Consider the following 10,672-nt stretch of genomic DNA (forward strand, 5'->3'; position numbering starts at 1 on the left):
TTTTCAGAATTTGTTGAAACCATATTAACATTCTCTTTCCGAGGATTTACTTCAGTATTACTCGGTAGCTTTCCTTGTTCCCTCTCACTCATCATGCTAGCAAGAGTACCTACGTGTTTTTCTAGATTCAAAATGGAAGCTTGTTGAGTTCTTAATGACTGATCAAACCTCTCATTCGTTTGGGTTTGAGATGTAATAAAGTGTGTTTGAGATTCAACTAGCTTTGCCATCATTTCTTCTAGATTTGGCTTTTTCTCTTCGGGTTGTTGTGGTGGTTTATACAAGCTAGGTCTTTGTTGATTGAAAGTGTTGTTTTGAGTTGGTTGGTTATTCGGACCTTGTTGGTTATACCAGTTATTTTCGGGTCCTTTTGGATTGTAAAGAATGTTTTGATTTCGATTTAAGTTTAGCCTTGGCGGTTGATAATTATTTTGATAATTATTTCCCGGCCTTTGGTTCATATAGGAAACATTCTCTCGTTGTTCCATCGTTGGTTCAATGTGACAATCTTTCAATAAGTGTGGTCCACCGCATTGCTCACAACTGATTCGTATTGCGTGAATATCTTTATTCATCTTTTCCATTCGTCTTTCGAAAGCATCTATTTTTGCGGAAACGGAATCAAAGTCAGGGCTAGAATCGGCTCTAGCCGCTTTAGATGATCGAAAGATATCTTTTTCTTGGTGCCACTCATGCGAGTGGGAGGCTGTGTTATCAATAATTTTGTAAGCTTCAGTTGCGGTTTTCTTCATGATGGAACCACCGGCTGTTATGTCGATGTCTTTTCGTGTGGCGATGTCTACGCCTTTATAGAAGATTTGTACTATTTGAAAAGTATCTAATCCGTGTTGAGGACATCCTCTCAACATCCTTCCGAATCTTGTCCACGCCTCATATAATGTTTCATTTGGATTTTGCGCGAACGTAACAATTTCTCCTTGAAGTCTCACGGCTTTAGATGCCGGAAAGAATCGTTTAAGAAATTTTTCAACTAAAACATCCCATGTGTCAATCGCCCCTTCAGGTAACGATTCTAACCAATCTTTGGCTTCTCCCTTTAAAGTCCAGGGAAATAACATGAGATAGATCTGCTCATCTTCCACTTCTCGGATTTTGAATAGTGTACAAATTCTTTTAAACGTACGAAGGTGTTCGTTAGGATCTTCATTCGGTGCACCACTGAATTGGCATTGGTTAGTTACCATGTGTAGAATTTGTCCTTTGATTTCATAATCTGGCGCATTAACTTCTGGCTTAATAATGGCGTGACCTTGGCCAGTGCGCTTAGCTCTCATTCGTTCTTCCATACTTAGAGGTTCTAGATTTTCCATGATTGGAAGTGTTGTATCTGAATCACTAGAGGTTTCTGATTTAATGGTTTCTTCCTCAACAATCTCTGTTTGAATGATTGGTGGTTCCGGAGGAATAATTAATGGATCAGGGTCTCGGAATTGTCCCTGAGTATTCTCCGGATTCTCAATTGTGATATTGGTTTCAAAAACTGGATTATCGGAAATTTGAGTTGAAGTACTCGGTCGACTTGATGACGAGTCTAAAGAAAAATCAACGGCAGCTATATTTGTTAAACGATGTCTTGATCGAGTTACAGGTGGTGAACGTACAAAAGGTGGTGAACGTCTTGCTCGGTGCATTCACTGAATATCCTATTAGTTTTAAAAAGGAAAGAAAAATTATAATAAGTTATCCAACCAATAGACTTTTCTGATTTTGCCCACGTTTCGAATAGCCAAAAGATGCAGCAGAGGGGCAGGATTCGTTTGGTCTCAATATAATTGAGTACTGTTTGGCTCCAATAACCCGGTCCACGTACAAATCCAACTATTACTACGAACCAGAAAATTTTGATGTCTATCAATTTAACCACTTAAAATAAATTTTCGTAATTTTAAGAAATTTAGAGAAGAAGTAGAAAAAAATTCTAAGTCCTAAAAACTAGAATGGCGAGAAATAAGAAAGAAATAGATTGCGCGTCGAAAAATGTCGAAAAATAAAAGGTCGAAAAATAGGCGTCGAAAAATAAAAATAAGAAAGTAGTGCGAAATACGGCGTCGTAAAATTCTAAAGCACCTAAAACTTAGTCTAAGGAATAAGCACTTAAGGGATTTTACGGCAAAGCCTAAAAATTCTAGAAGTAAAAATAACTATGGCAAAACTAAACTTAATACTAAAAGTTGCGACTATAGTCTAAAAATCTAAAGGTAATAAAACTAAAAAAAAAAAACATTTTTTTTTTTTTTTTTTATAGACAAAATTTTAAAAATATATATATTTTTTTTTTTTAATAATTTTTTTTTTTTTTTTTTTTTTTTTTTTTTTTTTTTCAACTTTTTTTTTTTTTTTTTTTTTTTTTTTTAAACGATTTTTTTTTCTTTTAAAAAAAAACGATTTTTTTTTTTTTTTTTTTTTTACACAAATTTTTTTTTTTTTTTTTTTTTTTTTTTTTTTTTTTTTAAAACGAATTTTTTTTTTTTTTTTTTTTTTTTTTTTTAAAAAAACGATTTTTTTTTTTTTTTTTTTTACAAATTAATAATTTTTTTATAATTATAATTTTTTTTTAAAACTTTTTTTTTTTTTTTTTTTTTTTTTTAATTCATTTACTATTCATGAATAGTAAATGAAAATAAATTAATTAATTTACTATTCACATGAAAGCGACATGATAGCAATTATTAATTATAAGTTACATAATATACCCCTGAAGTATTTAATAAATACGACTTTTTTTTTTAAATTTTACGTAAACTTTTATTCTTAAATATTTTTATATTATTATATTCTATTTCAATATTATTATATTATTATATTCTATTTCAATATTATTATATTATTATATTTTATTTCAATATTATTATAATTAAAAATATAGCGTTTTAGCGCTCCCCGGCAGCGGCGCCAAAAACTTGATGATGTAACGTGAGGGTACGAAATAGTATTATTTTTAATACAAAATACTACAAAATATGACACAAGTTTTATTAATTTACGGATGGGATATACCTAAACCTTGCTACAACACTATAGGCAGTGTACCTAATCGTAGAGTAGTGTAGTTTTTAGTAAGTCCGGTTCGTTCCACAGGGAGCTGGTGAAGTTAACGCTATATTATTAAGTTTATTTGTAAAAATATATATATAAATAAGTAGTAGTATTATTATAAAATGGGGGTTTTACCGTTTAATGACCGGTTTGTCGATTTTAAGCGTAAAAATAAATGACAAAAATTAAAGTGCGTAAAATAAATTGCGATAAATAAAATGACAGAAAATAAAATTGCGAGTAATAAAATGACAGTAAATAAAGATACGATGAGAAATATAATAAAAGAATTATGCTTATTTAAACTTCCGTAATCATGATGTTTGACGTGTTGATTTTAATTTATTACCATGGGTTAATTGTCCTTTGTCCTGGTTTATTTGATACATCTATCTGGTTTTTGTCCATAATAGTCCATCGGTCATAAATATAAAGTACGAGTATCCTCGTCAAATTACCCTTATACCCGAAGTCAAATATTCCAACTAATTAAGGATTTAAACTGTGACGCAGTTATCACTTCTGTCAACAATTACACCAGTTATCACTGTATGTAATCTACCCCTGTTTTGATTAGATATGAATATTAATTTACCCACTTGATCAGTTTGAATAATCAATTACCCAACCCGAATAATTAATTAAATGATTATAATAGATTCCATATGAACGTCACTAAATAGGACAACCATAATCATTATTAATTATTAGGATAATTAATTTGAAGATAGGTTCGACAGACTCCAATGAGTTGTCACTCAATTAGACAATACCCCCCATCTATTAATTGTCCATGGTCCAATTTCTACAAGTGTCGGTCTTTTGCCCAAACCTTAATTATGGTACAAAGTTCAATAACCCCGTCTTAATATTTTAGCCCAACATCACGAGTACTTCATTTTAAATAAGCATAATAATAACTTAGTTACGAGACATTAAATTAAAAAGGAAAGACATAGCTTACAGTGGTGATTTATAGCGTAGCGTTACCCGGACAGAGTTCTGACTTAAAACTCGTAAATCATTTGTTACAATAACAAAATTATTATTATTAAACTTAAAATTATAATTAATATTATAAATATAAATATATTACATTGAGAATCAGAGAAAGAAAAGAGAAAAAGGTGTGTCCCTAAATTGATCGAATGATCTTCATTTTATAGGCGAAATATGAAATGAAATTTTCATTTACGACCCCTGAACTATGCTCAATTAACAACTTTTTATTATTTAATATTATTCTTATTATGAATTATTTAAATATTATATTTTATTCTTGTGCATAGTTGACTTGTAATTTTTACACCGTTGCGTCGAGCGTTGAGAGTTGGTTCATGTCCCAGTTCCGGATTTTCGAACGTCCTTTCGTACAATTTTATATCGTGTACTTTGCGTTTTGTAACTTGTACTCTTGTCATTTTTAGACGTTCTTCATCAATAATTTGAACCTTTTTGATTGTATCTTGTACTTTTGAGCTTTTTGGACCTTTGTGTCTTCAATTCGTCGTTTTCGCCTTTTGTCTTCGCACTTATTTAATATAACCGATTATTACTTGAAAATGGAACAATTGCAACTAAAATCTTGTCTTTCTTGGGGAATAATGCTATGAAATATATGTTCCTTTTTAGCCTTATCAGCGCGCCATTGTAAATCCTCGTGGCGGCTGATAATGCTAAAAACGAACATATATTTCATAGCATTATTCCTCAAGAAAGACAAGCTTTTAGTTGCAATTGTTCTATTTACAAGTGATATTCGTTTAAATAATAAAAGGTGACGACAAAAGACAGATTCGACGAATTGAAGACGCAAACGACCAAAAAGCTCAAAAGTACAAAAGACAATCAAAAAGGTTCCAATTATTGATAAGAAACGTCTCGAAATTACAAGAGTACAAGATTCAAAACGCAAAGTACAAGATATTAAATTGTACGCAAGGACGTTCGAAAATCCAGAACCGGGACCAGAGTCAACTCTCAACGCTCGACGCAACGGACTAAAAATTACAAGTCAACTATGCACATAAATATAATATAATATTTAAATAATTCTTATAATTATTTAATATATTATATTTATTTAAAAACCGTCGGTAAACAAAGAGCCAAACTCCTCTGAGCTGTAAAAGCAAACTCCGCGACTCGCGGAGTTTGAAGGCCAAAAAAGGCCGCGAGTCGCGGAGCCCCAATTTCTGAAACTCCCTATAAAGCTCGCGCATTCTGATCGTAAAAATTAACCAAAAAATATATCCATCTCTCTATCTATATCGTATATATTTATATTTATATTTTAATTTTAATTTTAATTTTAATTTTAATCCTAATAATAAGGGTATGTTAGCGAATGTTGTAAGGGTGTAAGTCGAAATTCTGTCCGTGTAACGCTACGCTATTTTTAATCATTGTAAGTTATGTTCAACCTTTTTATATTAATGTCTCGTAGCTAAGTTATTATTATGCTTATTTAATCCGAAGTAATCATGATGTTGGGCTAATTACTAAAATTGGGTAATTGGGCTTTGTACCATAATTGGGGTTTGGACAAAAGAACGACACTTGTGGAAATTAGACTATGGACTATTAATGGGTTTTATATTAACTAAACAATACCTTGTTAATTTAATATACAAACTTATAATTCGACGTATTTATATATAACCACATACGCTTGACTGGGTACGGTGGGCGGGATATCTATAAATACCAATAATTATTCATTTTACCGGATACGGAACTGGATTAATAGTTAATAGACTTGTTGAAACAGGGGTGAATTACATTCAAGGGTAATTGGTGTAATTGTTAACAAAGTAGTAAAACCTTGGTTTACACGCAGTCGATAACCTGGTGTATTCATTAAACAAAGTATTAAAACCTTGTTACAATTCGAATCCCCAATTAGTTGGAATATTTGACTTCGGGAATAAGAATAATTTGACGAAGGCTTTCGCTCTTTATATTTATGACTGATGGACTATTATGGACAAATCCGTATGGACATATTAAATAATCCAGGACAAAGGACAATTAACCCATGGGCATAAAACTAAAATCAACACGTCAAACATCATGATTACGGAAGTTTAAATAAGCATAATTCTTTTATTTCATATTTAATTTCCTTTATTTTATATTTAATTGCACTTCTAATTATCGCATTTTTATTATTGTATTTAATTGCACTTTTAATTATCGTACTTTTTAATTATCGCACTTTATTTTATCGCACTTTTATTATTCGCAATTTCATTATTGTTATTTACTTTATGCTTTAATTTAAGTCTTGTATTTATTTTTAATATTTTACATTTGGTTTTAACTGCGACTAAAGTTTTAAAATCGACAAACCGGTCATTAAACGGTAAAAACCCCCTTTATAATAATAATATTACTTATATATATATTTGTATTTTTATAAAAGTAAACTAATATAGCGTTAAGCTTTGTTTAAAGATTTCCCTGTGGAACGAACCGGACTTACTAAAAACTACACTACTGTACGATTAGGTACACTGCCTATAAGTGTTGTAGCAAGGTTTAAGTATATCCATTCTATAAATAAATAAATATCTTGTGTAAAATTGTATCGTATTTAATAGTATTTTATGCTAAAATTTAATAGTATTTTATACCCCTTAGCTTTGACATGAAGTATTTTTGGCGTCGCTGCCGGGGAATCTCTTAAAAGCCGGAAGCGCAACGCTAATATAAAAAAAAAAATTATGTATTTTTAAGATTTTGTTAAATATTCAAGTTTTATAAAGTTTCTTTATTTTTATATAAGTTTTATTTAAGTATTTTGTTTTTATTTAAAAACATATAAAAAATATATATATAATTCTAGTTTTAAGATTTTTATTTATAAAATTATAAAATATTTCTATTTTGGTTTTTAGATATAAGTTTTTATTATATAAATACTTTTATTAAAACAGAAAATTAGAAAACATAAAAAAAAAAAAAAAAAAACGCGTCGAGTTTTAAACTGTTCCAGGGTTGAATTTTGGAACCCCGCGACTCGCGGGGTTTGCTGCATTGAATACCGCGACTCGCGGAGTAATTCTGACACGCGACAGAAACCCTAAAACTACATTTATTACGTATAATTATTAATTATAATTATTATTAACCCTAATTATTATTATTATTATTATTATAATTATAATTAGTTTTATTTTAATTTAAGTTTTATTTAATTTATATTTTAGTTTATTAAGTTTAATTAAATTGTAAAATTAATATTTTTAATAAATAATTAATATAAAAATAATATTTTTATAAAAATTGTACCTTTTACAACTTTTTGTATATTTTTATATTTTGTCCCTTTTTAATCGTTTTAGCGTAATATTTGTATTTTTCGCTCATATTTAGTTTTAAACTTAGTTTTTGCCATAGTTATTTTTACTTCTAGATTTTTAGGTTTTACCGTAGAATTCCTTAAGTGCTTTTTCTTTAGACTAAAGTTTAAGTGCTTTAGAATTTTGCGACGCCTTTTTAAGTTTTAGTTTCTTTTTAAGCTATTTCCATTTGGGATTTAGTTTTTCCTGTAAGCTTTAATATTTTTAGACGACTTTTACCTATGTATCAATTATCATTCCAATTAGTAATCTCAATTTGCGATTATAATTTTAAGTTAGTTGTAGTAATAAGGTTAGGTTAGTCAAGTATTTTTAAGTTTTATAAGTTTCTTTTATTTTTCCGTCACCTTTTATTTTTCAACCATTTTTCTTTTTCGACCTTTTCCGACGAACTCTTTTTCTTTCTTATTTCTCGCTATTCTAGTTTTAGGACATAGATTTTTATTCTACTACTTATCTAAATTTCTTAAAATTACGAAAATTTATTTTGAGTGGTTAAATTGATAGACATCAAAATTTTCTGGTTCGTAGTAATAGTTGGATTTGTACGTGGACCGGGTTATTGGAGCCAAACAGTCCTCAATTATATTGAGACCAAACGAATCCTGCCCCTCTGCTGCATCTTTTGGCTATTCGAAACGTGGGCAAAATCAGAAAAGTCTATTGATTGGATAACTTATTATAATTTTTCTTTCCTTTTTAAAACTAATAGGATATTCAGTGAATGCACCGAGCAAGACATTCACCACCTTTTGTACGTTCACCACCTGTAACTAGATCAAGACATTTAGCAAATATAACCGCCGTTGATTTCTCTTTAGAATCGTCATCCAGTCGACCAAGTACTTCAGTTCAAATTTCCGATAATCCATTTTTTGAACCCGACCTCACAATTGAGAATCCGGAGAATATTCAGGAACGGTTCGTAGATCCTGAACCACTAAACTTTCCCCCGGAACCACCAATCATTCAAACAGAGATTGTTAAGGAACGAACCATTAAATCAGAATCCTCTAGTGATTCCGATTCAACAAATTCAATTATGGAGAATCTGGAACCTTTAAGTATGGAAGACCGAATGAGAGCTAAACGCATTGGCCAAGGTCACGCAATTACTCATCCAGACATTAATGCGCCAGATTATGAAATCAAAGGACAAATTCTACACATGGTGACTAATCAATGCCAATTTAGTGGTGCGTCGAAGGAAGATCCAAATGAACATTTACGTACCTTTAATAGGATCTGCACACTATTTAAAATCCGAGAAGTGGAGGATGAACAGATATATCTCATGTTATTTCCCTGGACTTTAAAGGGAGAAGCCAAAGATTGGTTGGAATCGTTACCTGAAGGGGCGATTGATACATGGGATGTTTTAGGTGACAAATTTCTTAAACAATTCTTTCCTGCATCTAAAGCCGTAAGACTTCAAGCAGAAATTGTTACGTTCACACAGAAACCGAATGAAACTCTATATGAGGCATGGACTAGATATGGAAAGTTATTAAGAGGATGTCCGCAACATGGTTTAGACACCTGTTAAATAGTACAAATATTCTACCAAGGATGCGACATCACTACAAGAAAAGACATAGATATAGCAGCTGGTGGTTCTATTATGAAGAAAACCGAAACTGATGCTTACAAAATTATTGATAACACTGCTTCCCACTTACATGAGTGGCACCAAGAAAAAGACATCGTTAGATCATCTAAAGCAGCTAGAGCCGATTCTAGCCATGACTTAGATTCCATTTTCGCAAAGATAGATGCTGTGGAGAGACGAATGGAAAAGATGACTAAAGATATTCACTCAATACGAATTAGTTGTGAGCAGTGTGGAGGACCACATTTGACAAAAGATTGTCTCAGTATTGAATTAACAATGGAACAAAGAGAGAATATTTCATACATAAACCAAAGGCCTGGAAATAATTATCAGAATAATTATCAACCGCCAAGACCAATTTACAATCAAAACCAGAATTATAACCGAAATATTCCATACAACAACCAACAAGGTCCTAGCAATCAACAAGTATCCAATAATAATTACAATCAGCAAAGACAGAATTTTCAAAACAAACCACCACAACAAACCGATGATAAAAAGCCAAATTTAGAAGATATGATGACAAAGCTAGTTGAAACTCAAACGCAGTTTTTCACATCTCAGAAACAAACCAATGAACAAAATGCTCAAGCATTTAGAAATCAACAAGCTTCTATTCAAAATCTAGAACAAGAAGTAAGTAACCTAGCAAGGTTAATAGGTGAAAGAAAACCGGAAAGTCTACCTAGTGATACAAATGCTAACCCCCGGAATGAAACAACTAAAGCTATTACCACAAGAAGTAGTACAACACTTAAACCACCTGAAATACCTGTAACTTCTGATAAAGCTATTCCTACTCCACAAGAACCACAACCTGATCAAGATAAGGAAAAAGAACCGGTAGTTGAAAAGGTTAATGAAGATAACACAGTTAAGGCTAAACCTTATGTTAAACCATACCAACCACCACTTCCTTACCCGAGTAAAATGAAGAAAGAGAAACTTGAAGCCGAGCAATCCAAATTCTTGGATATGTTTAAACAGATAAATGTAAATCTTCCTTTTATTGATGTGATTTCAGGAATGCCTAGATATGCTAAATTCTTGAAAGATCTAATTTCAAATAGAAAGAAAATGGAAGAACTCTCGGCTGTTACTATGAATGCTAATTGTTCAGCAGTGCTGTTGAATAAGATACCAGAAAAACTATCTGATCCAGGAAGTTTCACAATTCCATATTTTCTGGGTAGTCTTAGTTCAATAGAAGCATTGGCAGACTTAGGTGCTAGTATAAATCTAATGCCGTATTCACTATACGCTAAACTAGACCTTGGAGAATTAAAACCAACCAGAATAAGCATACAACTAGCCGATAGATCAATAAAATATCCTAGAGGGATAATGGAGAATATGCTAGTTAAAGTTGGTACTTTAGTATTTCCAGTAGATTTTGTTGTTTTGGACATGGAAGAAGATTCTCAAGTTCCTCTCATATTAGGAAGACCATTCTTAAACACGGCTAAAGCAATGATAGACGTGTTCGGTAAGAAACTGACCCTAAGTATAGAGGACGAGAGTGTTACCTTTTCAGTTGATAGAGCAATGCAACAACCACAATCTGCAGATGATACATGTTATTATATTCAAACTATAGATGCACATGCAGAATTATTAGAAGAATTTCCAGAATTAC

Source organism: Rutidosis leptorrhynchoides, chromosome 8, assembly GCF_046630445.1.
Source record: "Rutidosis leptorrhynchoides isolate AG116_Rl617_1_P2 chromosome 8, CSIRO_AGI_Rlap_v1, whole genome shotgun sequence".
Lineage (NCBI taxonomy): Eukaryota > Viridiplantae > Streptophyta > Magnoliopsida > Asterales > Asteraceae > Rutidosis > Rutidosis leptorrhynchoides.